The following is a 13,415-nucleotide window of genomic DNA, read 5'->3' on the forward strand; positions in this document are numbered from 1 at the left end:
CTTCTGGTGTCCTGCTGCTCCATCTGTAACTCCATCTTGTCTCTGTACCTTCTCTTTGCGTCCTTCACCGCCCTTCGCAGTCGGTAGAACTCTGCCTTGTAGACGTCCATGTTTCCTGATGCCAGGCCCGAGTTGTAGGCAGCGGTGCGAGCATTCAGGGCCACACGAACAGACCTGTCTACCCAGGGTTTTTGGTTCGGAAAGGTGCTTACCCTTACCGTGGGGACGATGTTGTCGGTTCCTGTTGCGATGAAGTCCGTGACTGCTTCCGCGAACTCACTGACGTCACTGGAACTTGCTTCGAACATATTCCAGTCGACATCACTCAGTGCATCTTGCAGCATGGCCTCTGACTGGTCGGACCACCGCTTTACGTCCCTCGTCTCTACCGCTTCCCGAACTATCCTCTGTTTATACTCCGGCAACAGGAAAATGGCAGCGTGGTCAGATTTTCCTAGGGGAGGGAGTGAAACGGCCTTGTAGTCTTTGCTGAACGGTGTGTAGCAGTGGTCCAAAGTTCTCTCCCCCCTGGTGGCACACGTGATGTGTTGGTAGAAGTTCGGCATGACCTTCTTGAGATTTGATTTATTAAAATCTCCAGCCACCACCATAGCCGCATCCGGGTACTTGTTTTGCAGTTTGCACCCCAGCGGTATGAACATTGACTTCTCTAATTTCAGGTAGTCCTTACTTTCTCCTCCCCTTCTCAGCTCTCCCTCAGCCCACTGGCTCCACCTCTTCCTTTCTTCCTCCCCGCTCCCCCCTCCTGCCCCCCCCCCCTCACATTAGTCTAAAGAGGGTTTCGACCCGAAACGTTGCCGATTTCCTTCGCTCCATAGATGCTGCCTCACCCTCTGAGTTTCTCCAGCATTTTTGTCTACCTTCGATTTTCCAGCATCTGCAGCTCTTTGTTAAACATTAACCTTCAGACTTATATGTCTTTGGAATGTGGGAGGAAACCGCACCCAGGGAAAAGCCACGCGGTCGCAGGGAGAACATAAAAATTCATTTGTATCTACAAGAACTCCTATGAGATCAGGATCGAACCTGGGTTACTGACGCTATAAGGCAGCAACTCTACTGCTGCACCAATGTGCCATCCATTTCAAGTATCGATCTAATAGGAAAACAAAGTGCAGGAAGAACTCTGCGGGTCAGGAATGAATGGATAGATGTTTCGGGTCGGGACCCTTCATCAGTCTGAAGTTCCTCGATGAATTCCTCCAGCACTTTGTTTCCTGCTCTCTTATATTGATGCTTGAAAAGTAAGATGTCCTTAATGACTGCCGTAAGCAGGGCTGGTAGGCAAGGTGTCCATCGAGGTTGGCTGCAGATGTTTTGCAGGGCAATCGCTCTACAAAGCCTTGAGGGCACTGGGCATCAACGGAATGGAGAGGAGAAGAGCCATCAAGAACACCACAGAGGCAGCGGAGAAAGCCTCAAGATGGCTTTGGATCAGGAGAGGAGGTCCATGGGGAGCAGTGAATGTCACCTGAACACAAGTCGTGGTCTGGTCAACCACGGCTGGGTCGCCTGGGTGAGGGTGTCTGATGTTGAAAGACCTGAAACACCCGATGACCCCCAGGTTACATTACTGATGATGTGTGCAGGAGCATCAAGAGATGTATTTTTATCAATGGGTTTAATCATTGTCTGGCTTCACTTTTATGCTTGTCTGGCTGAACACATTTTACAAGCAGGATGAACACTTTCACCTATCATCCTGTCCCTTTCCTGAAAGAGTCAACCACTTAGTGCCCAAACTCTGCCCTTTTCCATCACTATTTTATGTTTCAAATATTGATCCATTTCACTGTTAAAAGCCTCTGTTATAGATTTGGTTTCCATTGCTGCTCTCTGCAGATCAATTCCTGTCCTAAATGTTATGGTGATGCTTCTTTCCTGGTGATATTAATCTACTCAAGTTTACAGATCAACATTACCCTAATAAAACTAGGGTGGCACAGCTAGAAGAGTTGCTGCCTTACAGCGCCAGACTCTATTTCCATCCGTACCTCAAATTCTGTCTGTGTGGAGTTTGTGCATTCTCCCTGTGACCGCATGGGTTTCCTCCCACATCCCAAAGGCGTGTGGGTTTATAGGTTAATTGGCCTCTGTAAAATTGCCCCTAATGACCCGGAGCGCGGCCTTGCATCGCCCGGCGCAGCCTTAATGGCCGCGGGACTTACTTACCATCGCCCGCCGGGGGCTTTGACTTTGACATCGGGAGGAGAATGGGGAGTGCAGGGGAGAGATAAGACTTTGCCTTCCATCACAGTGAGGAGGAGATTCACTGTGATGGATGTTTGTGTAAATTGTGTTGTGTCTTGGTTCGTTTGAACTTCATTTGAGGTTCAAATGACAATAAACGGTATTGTATTGTATGGAGGATAGAAGTGTCGGTGTGAATGCGAAAGTGGGTTAATACAGAACTAATGCGAGCATTAATGTGGTTGGCGTGGACTCGGTGGGCCGAAGGGCCTGCTTCATGCTGTATCTCTAACTGAGCTGCCAGTCTGATTTCCAGTCAAGGCAATGCTATGATGAATTAGGGGCTGCTATAATCGGTGGCCACAAGCAAGACTCCAGAACAGTGTTGCCACCATGATGCCAGGGACAAGGATGTCTCTGGTCAGGCCCAGGACATTCAGGGAGGGGAGGGTGAGCAGGCTGTGGAGGTGGGCCATACTGGTACTGATGATGGAGGGAGAAAGGGAGATAAGGTCCTGGAAAAAGAATTTAGTGAGTTAGGTTCATGGAAGCATTATGTTCGGCACTGATAACGTGGGCTGAAGGGCCTGTGCTGTGTGGTATTGTTCTATTTCCGTGCCAAAAGTCATGTCATATATGTTTAATTGTCACTTGCACCAGCATTGGAACAATGAAATTCTTATTTGCTGCAACTTAATACAACATAACAACACACAGATAAATATTAAATATTCAACAATACAATAACTTAAAAAACACTAATTGATAGTGGTGGCAAAGGTGGCGCAGCGGTAGAGTTGCTACCTCACAGCGCCAGACACCCGGGTGTGATCCTGACTACAGAGGCTGTCTGTACGGAGTTTGTATGTTCTCCCGGTGATCGCGTGGGTTTTCTCCGGGTGCTCCGGTTTCCTTCCACATCCCAAGATGTGCAGGTGTATAGGTTAATTGGTTTGGTATGAATTGTAAAATGTCCCAAGTGTGTAGGTTAGCGCTAGTGTTTTAGGTGATTAATAGTCAGCACAGACTAGGTGGACCGAAGCATATTTCCACGCTGTATCTGTAAACTAAACTAAAACAGGCCCGTTAACACAATAACACACAAATAAATATAGTATAATCAATAATTCAATCAATTAATAACCAGTAATACCGGGTAACCGTAATAATGCAAAACCAAAGTTCATAGTTCAGAGAAGAACACATGTTAAATGTTACGAAAGAATGCTCCAAACTTTCATCCAGGGGGTTACGTTGTATGGAATGTGGGGAAGGAGAGGGGCAGGGGGTTTGAGGAGGTATTTCTGGAGTCTGGAGTGAGGCATCTACAGGCAGAGTGGAATCTCCTGCTCCTCACCAACCATACCCTTTTGGAAGCCAGTGTACAGGCTGGGTGAGACGTGTGAAATTGCCTTTCTTTGCACACAACTCCCAAACGTCTGCACATTTAAGTTATTTACCATAATATTTTTTCCATAAGGGCAAAACATCAAAACTATCAGCCTATAAATAACTACCTGCCCTGTTACTATGCAAACCGATGGCAAACTGGCCCTTTGCCGAATCGGTATGTTTTGGAAGTTAATCTAATAAGCACACCTACTGTTTCGAGTCAGTTTCGTGAGGCAAAACTACATATTTCTGATATCAATCAAGAGCATTCCAAAGAAAGTGTATTTACTGTCTGCGTGCGAGCAAACTCCTGGGTTAGTAGTGGCATTCATCCAGAGAATTAAATCTCATCAACTCCAGACACAGCCTGATAAATCCATGCTTCCCACAGACTCCTACATAAACATGGAAACCAAGCTGTGCTCTTGTACCCACAGCTAGGAATTTGTGGTTAAACAGGTCGAAACTCTCGGTCCGGCAACTCCAGCCATCCGCAATGGTTTGAGTCTGTTTTATAAATCTAAACTAATTGATTAATTATTCAAGCCAGCAAGCCCACTGTTTCCAAAAGTTCCCGACTTGAAACATCACCTATCCATGTTCTCCACAGATGCTGCCTGATCCGCTGAGTTACTCTAGCACTCTGTGAAACGTCACCTATCCATGTTCTCCACAGATGTTGCCTCACCCGCTGAGTTGCTCCAGCACTCTGTGCCTTTTAAAAAAAAAAGTGGCATCACTGGTTCCTCTTGCCCCATTTAAATAGTTTTGTGTATTAACCAATTCTAATTAAGATTCACTTGGATGTTACCTGGGCTAGTGGACGCTAGTTACAGAGTGAGGTTGGATAGGCTGGGACATTTTTCTTATAAGTATATTTAGACTTTAGAGATACAGCATGGAAGCTGGCCCTTCGGCCCACCGATTCCGTGCCGACCACGTTCACTAGCACTATCCTACACACTAAGGACAATTTACAATTATGCACAAGTACGGTGATGTACAGGTTGAATGAAAATCTACTTGCAGCAGCATCACAGGCACATACACTCACAGGACACAGAGAAAGAAACTATAAGCATAATCATAATCATACATTATTAGCCAAGTATGTTTTGCAACTTACGAGGAATTTGATTTGCCATAGTCATACCAATAAAAAGCAACAAGACACACAAAATACATTTTAACATAAGCATCCACCACAGTGACCCCTCCACATTCCTCACTGTGATGGAAGGCGACAAAAAGTTAAATCTCTTCCCTTCTTTGTCCTCCCACGGTCGGGGGTCTCAAGCCTTCCGTTGATGGGACAATCTTACTCCCGTAGCCGGCAGTCGGGCCCTCCGCATCAGGGGGGGAATCTCAGCTCCCCCGTGCTGGCCGATCGAACCCCTAGTCGGGGTTGGTCGAACCTCCTGCAACTTTGGAACTTCCTAACACCAGTCTCTACCCGAGACTGCGAGCTCCTCGATGGTGAAATCCGCAGGCCGCAGTTGGAGCGTTGAACCCAGGCAAGGGATCGCAGGCTCCGATGGTCAGTCCACGGCCCCGCGGTGGGGCTCAAAGTCAGTCCCGAGCAAGGCCGCCAGCTCCATGATGTTAGGCCGCAGAGCGACCGGAGATACGATCCGGAAAACAATCGCATCTCCAGCAAGGTAAGAGATTGAGAAAAAATTTCCCCCAATCCCCTCCCCCACCCCCCACATAAAGACAAACCAGAGAACATTAACACATACTTTTAAAACACACTAAAAATAACAAAAACGCGAAAAGTCAGACAGACTGTTGGCGAGGCTGCCATTGCTGATGATGCCCCCCGGTGGTATATGTAACGTACATAAACATTCTAAAAGATTGGGCCAAATGAAATACATTATTACAACGAAAAGTCCATATTAGTACAAGAGATGGTCACTAGTGTACTGTTGTTGAGGCAGGATTAGGGAATTAATCTACATTGAAAGTGCAATATCATGTGTTTTAAGTACCCCACACTATGAGGATGAGTTTGTACATTCTCCCTGTGACCATGGGGGTTTTCTCCGGGTGCTCCAGTTTCATGCAAGTTTGTAGGTTACTTCTGTAAATTGACCCTAGTGTGTAGGATAAAACTAGCGTATGGGTGATCGTTGGTCGGTGCGGACTCAGTGGGCCGAAGGGCCCGTTTCCACGCTGCATCTCTAAACTTTAATCAGACTTTATTTTGCATTAAATGGCTTACCCTTTATCGTGTATTTGTCCACTGTGGACGGCTTGATTGTAAACAAGTATAGTTTTACCGCTGCATATAGCACGCAACAAAACGTTTTTCACTGTACCTCAGTACATGTGACAATAAACTAAAGCAAACTAAGATAAACTAAACTGTCTGGCAGAGCAGCTGGGGACAATTTATAGACAGTGATGGGTTTGAGAGGTAGTGGGGAGATGGAGCAGGGTATCACTGCTGTACTTAGCTACTCAAATGTAAGTTCCTTAGCTGCTGTGTTTGGATTTAAACCCTGCACAACAGTGCAAGTCTCTGGAGGTGCAGCGGGTGTGTAACCGTACTGTGTCTACAACTACCTTTGTACCATTCACAACTCCCCCACCCCAGCCAGAATACTTTTCCGATTTGGTCCACTAGCTGAGAACGTACATCTGTGACTTATTAAAAGAACGGACGGGGAAAGCGTAACTGTCTGAGCTCCAAAATAAAAATGGGCGGAATCAGGAAACCAGGGAGACTCTCCATTTCCATGTCCCTCACTAAGCGCCAAGAACATTCCACTGTACGATATTTGAAACAAACTACTGCAGCTTGGTAGAGCTCCCTGCAATACATATTAACTGTAGTACAATAAACAAGAGATTCCTGGAAATGTTTCCAAATTCGTCGCCATTGGAATCAATCCAATCCAATCATTCATGGGTAACACACAGCTGTGGACTTTCTCCCCTCAAGAGTCGGAGGCCATTCATCCTACTGTGTCTCTACTAGCCATCAACCTACCACCAGATTGACCGTCATCTTGTTCCCCCGCTGTATCAGACCACTGAACGATTGTTCCATAAACTCGGGATAGCACTCATGTAGGAAGGCAGCACATTGGTGCAGCGGTAAAGTTGCTGCCTCACAGCACTAGGGATCCAGGTTCCATTCTGACTACAGGTGCTGTCTGTACGGACTTTGTACATTCAACCTGTGACCTCATGGGTTTTTTCCCGGGTGTTCCGGTTTCCTCCCACATTTCAAAGACATGCAGGTTTGTAGGTTAATTGGCTTTGGTAAAATTGTCCCTAGATTGTAGGATAGTGTTAGTGCACGGGGTGATCGCTGGTTGGTGCAAATTCTATTTCTGCGCTGTATCTTTAAAGTCTAAAAGCACCGATCTCCTAACCTATCTCAATGCAGACCAACTGTGACCTTGTGGGTTTCCTCCAGGTGTTTCAGTTTCTTTGGGATGTGGGAGGTAACCCATACAGTCATAGGTATGACATGCAAACTCCCCGCTGACAGCATCCAAGGTCAGGATAGAACCTGGGTCTCTGGAGCTGTGAGGCTGCGGCTACGTGTTGCTCCACCGTGCTGCCCCTATTCCTGCTTCTAATTTGTATACTTGGATTTCCCACGTTCTCATATCTAGTTTCTACATTAATATCATCTCAGTTGCTGAATAAGCTTAAATGCTGCCTACTCGAGTTGGCATTAAGCACAGTGTAAATAAATAGCCGGCGATGTTGGAATGGTACACAAACAGCACAGAGCTTAGCTGTAGAGGTAACATTCAAGTCAGAACTTTATTTATTTATGTATGGGATGTGGGCTTTGCTGGCAAAGCCAGAACTCATTGCCCAGCTCGGACTGCCCTTGAGAAGGTGGGGATGAACCGCCTTCTTGCACCGCTGCGGTCCTTCTGGGGAAGGAACTCCCACGGCTCTGGTGAGGAAGGAGTGCTAGGATTTCAGCACAGCAATGGCAAAGGACTTGGTGATACCGTGGGCAGTTCTGGTCGCCTAGCTACAGGAAAGATTCAATAAAACGGAAAGGATGCAGAAAAGATTCACCAGGATGTTAACTGCTGGGCTGTGGGACGCAGTTACAGGGAGAGGATGGATAGACTAGGACATTATTGGGTGGCGCAGCGGTAGAGCTGCTGCCTTTCAGCACTGGAGACCCAGGTTCGATCCTGACTACGGGTGCTGTCTGTACAGAGTTTGTACGTTCTCCCCGTGAACGCGTGGGTTTTCTCCAAGATCTTCGGTTTCCTCCCACACTCCAAAGGCGTACAGGTTTGTAGGTTGATTGGCTTGGTATAAGTGTAAATTGTCCCTAGTGTGTGTAGGATAGTGTTAATGTGCGGGTGTAGCTGGTCAGCGCAAACTCGGTGGGCCGAAAGGCCTGTTTCTGCGCTGCTTCTCTAAACTAAACTAGATTATTCTTTGGAGCATGAGGGGTGACCTTATTGATCTGTACAAGATCATGTGGGGCATTGATGCAGTGAAAGTTTAGGTTTTTTTTCACCATGGTAGAGGATTCTATAACTAGAGGGCACAGGCTTAAGGTGAGAGGGGAGAGATTTAAGAGGAACCTCAAGGGGCAACCTTTTCACTCAGATGGTAGTCCGTATCTAGTACGAGCTGCCAGAGGAAGCTACAGAGACACAGTAGAATATCCATGCATAAAACCAACTAAACAAGGGCAATAAGGGATGGGCAATTGAATGCTAGCTCAGCCTGCACAGCCCACAGGCCTTGAATCAATAATAAAGAGTAGTGAAAGCAGATTTTTTTTTAAATTGGGTACAGAACCACATAGAGAAGAAAATATTCACAGGACGATGGAGAAGGGACGAAATTGAGTTCTCCTACAAACTGCTGCCCCAGAGATGGTGGGCTGAATGGCCTGTTGGGTGGGGGGGGTTCTGATTCCACAATTCCGCAATAGTGCCGGCTTCAACTACCTCTAATGGAATGAGCTGCCGGAATAGGTACATTTAAGACACATGTAGACAGGTGCATGGATAGGATAGGTTTAGAGGGATATGGGCCAAACACAGGCTGGTGGGATTAGTGTTGATAGGGCATGTTGGTGGGCGTGGGCAGGTTGGGCCTGTTTCCACACTGTATGACTCTAAGTGGTTAAAAGCTGTGCTATGTTGTTGAGAGGTGCGGGTTAGGTTTCGGGAGGTAAAGCCAAGGTGAGTTTGAAAGTTGGAATGTGACAGGATCAATGATTGCATTCATTCGCCAAGTTTCTGCAAAGTCACGGCAGATGAAGGGGACCCTCTGTCACTGAAGATTCTTTCTACTGCGGAATGGCGGCATCAAGTAACTCTGTTCACTGCACCCGATATGCAGATGATTTGCTGTAACATTAGATGCTGGTCGCAATGTTTCTGAGTCACAAATTTACCATGACAACCCAAGACCTGAAATACAAATATTTTAAATTCACCTGCACCTTACATGGACAAAATCTGTCCCAGTGAGAAATCTCCTCCTTCAGCTCAAAACCACTCCACTCCTCACTGGCAATGGAGGAAGCCAAGGACAGAAAGGTCAATATGGAAATGGGAAGAGGGGTTCAAATTGACTTCTGTAAATTGTTCCTAATGTGTAGGATGGAACTAGTGTACAGATGATCATGGTCAGCCCAAACATGGTGGGCCAAAGGGCCTGTTTCCACACTGTATCTTTGTACTGAACTAAACTAAAACTAAGGATAGAAGGAATGGTGACATTTTTCTGGTCGAGATGCTTCTTCGGACTGAGAGTCAGGGGAGAGAGACACAGCATATGAACCATACAGAGATAAAATTGAATCGGGAAGTCAGTCAGACTAATTGGAGAACAAGGATGGGGAAGGGATAGAGGGAAAGCAAGCGTTACTTGAAGTTAGAGAATTTGCGTTGTGCCTCAATCTGACAGTGCACCGAGAAGATTTGGAGGAACTGCACCTCATATTTTGTGGGCAGCTTGCACCTCAGCAGTATGAATATTGACTTCTCTATATGCTTCACTGTCACCATCCCCTCGTTAACAATGATCTATTCTACATTTTCCTTGAACCTCATCCCCTTTGATGTCCCATTTTCACACCTTACCCTTACTCGGCCGAACGCACTATGGGAACTTCACTTGCCCCCCTGCAGGAACTATACATCAGGAGGTGCAACTCCAGAGCCAACAATATCATGAGAGACCCCTTCCACCCCTGCAACGGACTGTTCCAGCTGCTACGGTCAGGCAAACGCCTCCGTTGCCATGCGGTGAGAACAGAGAGGTTGAGAAGGAGTTTCTTCCCAGAGGCCATTCGGACTGTAAACGCCTATCTCACCAGGGACTAACTCTACTGAACGTTTTTCCTTCTATTATTTATTATGTAAAGGTATATGTGTGTTATGATTGTGTTTATAGTTTGTTTGGTTGTTTGGTTGTTTGTCTTTTTGCACAAATGTCCGCGAGCATTGCCACTTTCATTTCACTGCACATCTCTTATGTGTATGTGACAAATAAACTTGACTTGACATATCTCGGTGTCTCCCTCTCCCCTCAGTCTGAATGTCATGACCAGAAACGTCACCCATTCCTTCGATCCAGAGATGCTGCCTATCTCACTGAGTTACTCCAGCATTTTGTGTCCATCTTCGGTGCAAACCAACATCTGCAGTTCCTTCCTAAACTAAAACTAAAGCTGGAGGAACTCAGCGGGTCTGGCAACATCTGTGGAGGAAAATGAAATGCCAACGTTTTGAGTCGGGACCGTTTTAGAGAAGGTTCAGAGCTGTTCATTCAGCAACTAACAGAATGTGCTGGTAATCTAACCTTAAATCGGAAATAAGATCATTTCAAAGATGCTCCCAAAAATGTGCACAAGAATTTATGAGCTGGGTCAACTGTGCAAAAGCACCAGAAATGCCTCAAGAATCTCTTTGAAACATCCGGCTGACCATCTGTAACCAGGCAGTGTAAAAAAGGATTCTGTTTTGCTCTATTCTTGAACAGAAGAAGCCTGTTTAAGAAGTGTAGATCAGCCATTATCACATTGAAAGGCAGGGCAGGTTTGAGGGACATGCTCCTGTTTCCTTGGGTTTCAACTTCATTTATAAAAGGCAGCAAACCTGCAGCGGAAGTAAAGTCATTGTACAGCGTAGAACAATGGTGAATGGCGCTGTTTCAAAATAATCACAAGCTGTTCAGACAATACAGCAAAGGAACAGGCCCTTCGGCCCACAATATCCATGCCGTACGTGAAGCCAAGTTACACTAATCTCCTCTGTCTGCATGTTCCCTGCATATCCATGTGCCAATCTAAAAGCCTTTTAAACACCACTATCTCCACCATAACAATCCCGGCAACGTGTTCCAGGCACCCACCACATCTCCATTAAACTTTTCCCTCTCACCTCAAAGCTATGCCCTCTAGTCGTTGATATTTCCACCGTGGGTATCCGGTGACTTCTCACTGACACATGAGCTGTCCTTCACATGAGTCTTTAAAGCAGGGACCTCATCCAGCCAATGGTGATCCCTTAACGCACATTACAAACTCAACCAGATCATAATTATATTTCTAGGAACTTGCATACATAAAGATTTCCATCTTTTATAGCTCACACATCACAAATAAACTGGAAACACTGTGTAGGAAGGGACTATAGATGCTGGTTTATACCAAAGATAGACACAAAATGCTGGAGCAATTCAGTGGGTGAGGCAGCAGTATCTCTGGGGAAAAGGAATAGGTGATGTTTCAAGTCAGAACCCTTCTTCAAACTCAAAAACTTTGTTTTTTAATAGTCGACAAAATATTGTTCATTAATATTACACTAAATGTTTTACTGATTTGAAAATTCAGATAGCACAAATTAAGATCAATGTGAAAAAGGTTACTGAGTTCAGCAATTTTTAAGTCATCATTTTGCAAAAATAATATGAAAATAATATGGTAGGTAAATGGAACGTGCTGCCAGAGAACATAGTTGAGGCAGGTAAAACAACATTTAAAAGATGTCTGGACAAATAGAAGGATAGGAAAGGTTTGGAGGGGTATGGGCTAAACACCAGCAAATGGGAGAAGCTTAGCTGGGGCATCCTGGTCATTATGGGCAATTTGGGCCGAAGAGATCTTTCTGTGCTGTATGACTCTATAACTATGACTCTGTAGGTTCAATCTGGATATGTTCTACAGGCGTGTTGATAGAACATGCACACATCCATAAACAGGTCCGCATTAATTCACTATATTTTTGTCACAGTAGTGGAAAAGAATTGAAGAATACCAAAGATCTCGGATCTTTTGTGACAGTTACCTTCAATGTGCAGTAGCTGGCAATAACATTCCAATCTGTGAGAGTGAGAGGGTTAGGCAATTATTACTACCAAGGTCATTCGTAAAGTGCTTTGAGGAGGTTTGGCTTATCACAACATTGTGAAGAGCGCTTTGAAAATCCAACTGCAATTATTTCATCAAACTGAGCTTTATGGAAAAGTTTTACTTCAATGAACTGCTTCTGGGGTCATCTATCTAAGAAGGTGAACAGACAAGACATGGTTTTTGAGGAAAAAATGAGTTTCACTGAAAGTACAGAATAATGATTGCAACATGTTAATTGCAGACAATTCAATAAAAGCAGCAAAGAAACAGAGCACTGATGGACAGTCGGTAAAAGAAAGCAGAGCAGCCATGTATAAAAGGTTACTGAGTACAGCTATTTTTTATTTAAGACATATTATTTTGCAAATGTTATGCAGGTGCAATGTGGATATGTTACACAGCAATTGGTACAACTGCTTTGTGCTAAAGCGATGGAGTAATGTACCTGGAAGATCGGAATTTTGAAACCAAGCCAGATTTGCACTCAGAATATTAGGAAAGTCTTTGGCTCTTTAACACAAACTAGAGAGCGATATATGGTTGGTGCCATGCATGAACTGGGGAAAATATATAAGTCACAGAGCGACACAGTGGCGCAGCGGTAGAGTTGCTGCCTTACAGCGCCAGATACCCGGGATCGATCCAGACTATGGGTGCTGTCTGTAGAGTTTGCACGTTCTCCTTGTGACCGCGTGGGTTTCCTCCCACGTTCCAAGCCATACAGGTCTGTAGGTTAATTGGCTTTGGTAAATTGTAAATTGTCCCTAGTGTATGATAGTGCTAGCGTGCGAGATGTTCACTGTTTGGTGCTGTATACCTAAAGCCTAAAGTCATAGTCATACAGCAAGGAAACAGCCCCTTGAACCAAACTCGCCCATGCCCCACCTAAGCTAGTCCCATTGCATCCCTCATGCATTTGGCCCACATCCTTCTAAACCTTTCCCATCCATGTACATGTCCAAATGTCTCAAATTGTGTTATTGTACCTGCCATAACTACCTCCTATGCCAACTTGGTCCCTATATCTACCACCCTCTGTGTGAAAAGGTTGCCCCTCAGGTTCCTATTAAATACTTCCCCTCTCAAGTTATACGTATGTCATATAGTCCTTGATTTCCCTACCTTCAGAAAAAGACTGTGCATTCACCCTATCTATATCCTTGGTAAAATCCAAGCCGATCTTCTCAGCACTCCATCCAGGTTACCGGGATCTTTCCAGAGCAGAGTGACCAAAACTGAACACAACGCTCCAAGTGCGCCCTTACCAACATCTAGTAATATGGGTTAATAATAGGTAACCTGTCACACTGCTGGTTAAATTTCATTGTGATAGAGTCACCAGGATGTTACCTGGGCCTGCGGGCATGAACTACAGGAATAGGATGGGATTTGTTGTCTGGAGCATAGGAAGCTGAGGGGTAACCTTATTGAGGTGTACAAGATCATGATG

At 45.4% G+C, this 13,415-nt stretch overlaps 1 protein-coding gene across 2 annotated transcripts in view; it reads right to left on the reverse strand.

Annotated features, from left to right (window-relative positions):
• The window catches only part of ddah1 (dimethylarginine dimethylaminohydrolase 1), a 100,166-nt gene that overhangs the window by 43,940 nt on the left and 42,811 nt on the right, over positions 1-13,415 (reverse strand). The gene's annotated exons all lie outside the window — the stretch shown is intronic.

This window comes from Amblyraja radiata, chromosome 10, assembly GCF_010909765.2.
Source record: "Amblyraja radiata isolate CabotCenter1 chromosome 10, sAmbRad1.1.pri, whole genome shotgun sequence".
In the NCBI taxonomy this organism is placed as follows: domain Eukaryota; kingdom Metazoa; phylum Chordata; class Chondrichthyes; order Rajiformes; family Rajidae; genus Amblyraja; species Amblyraja radiata.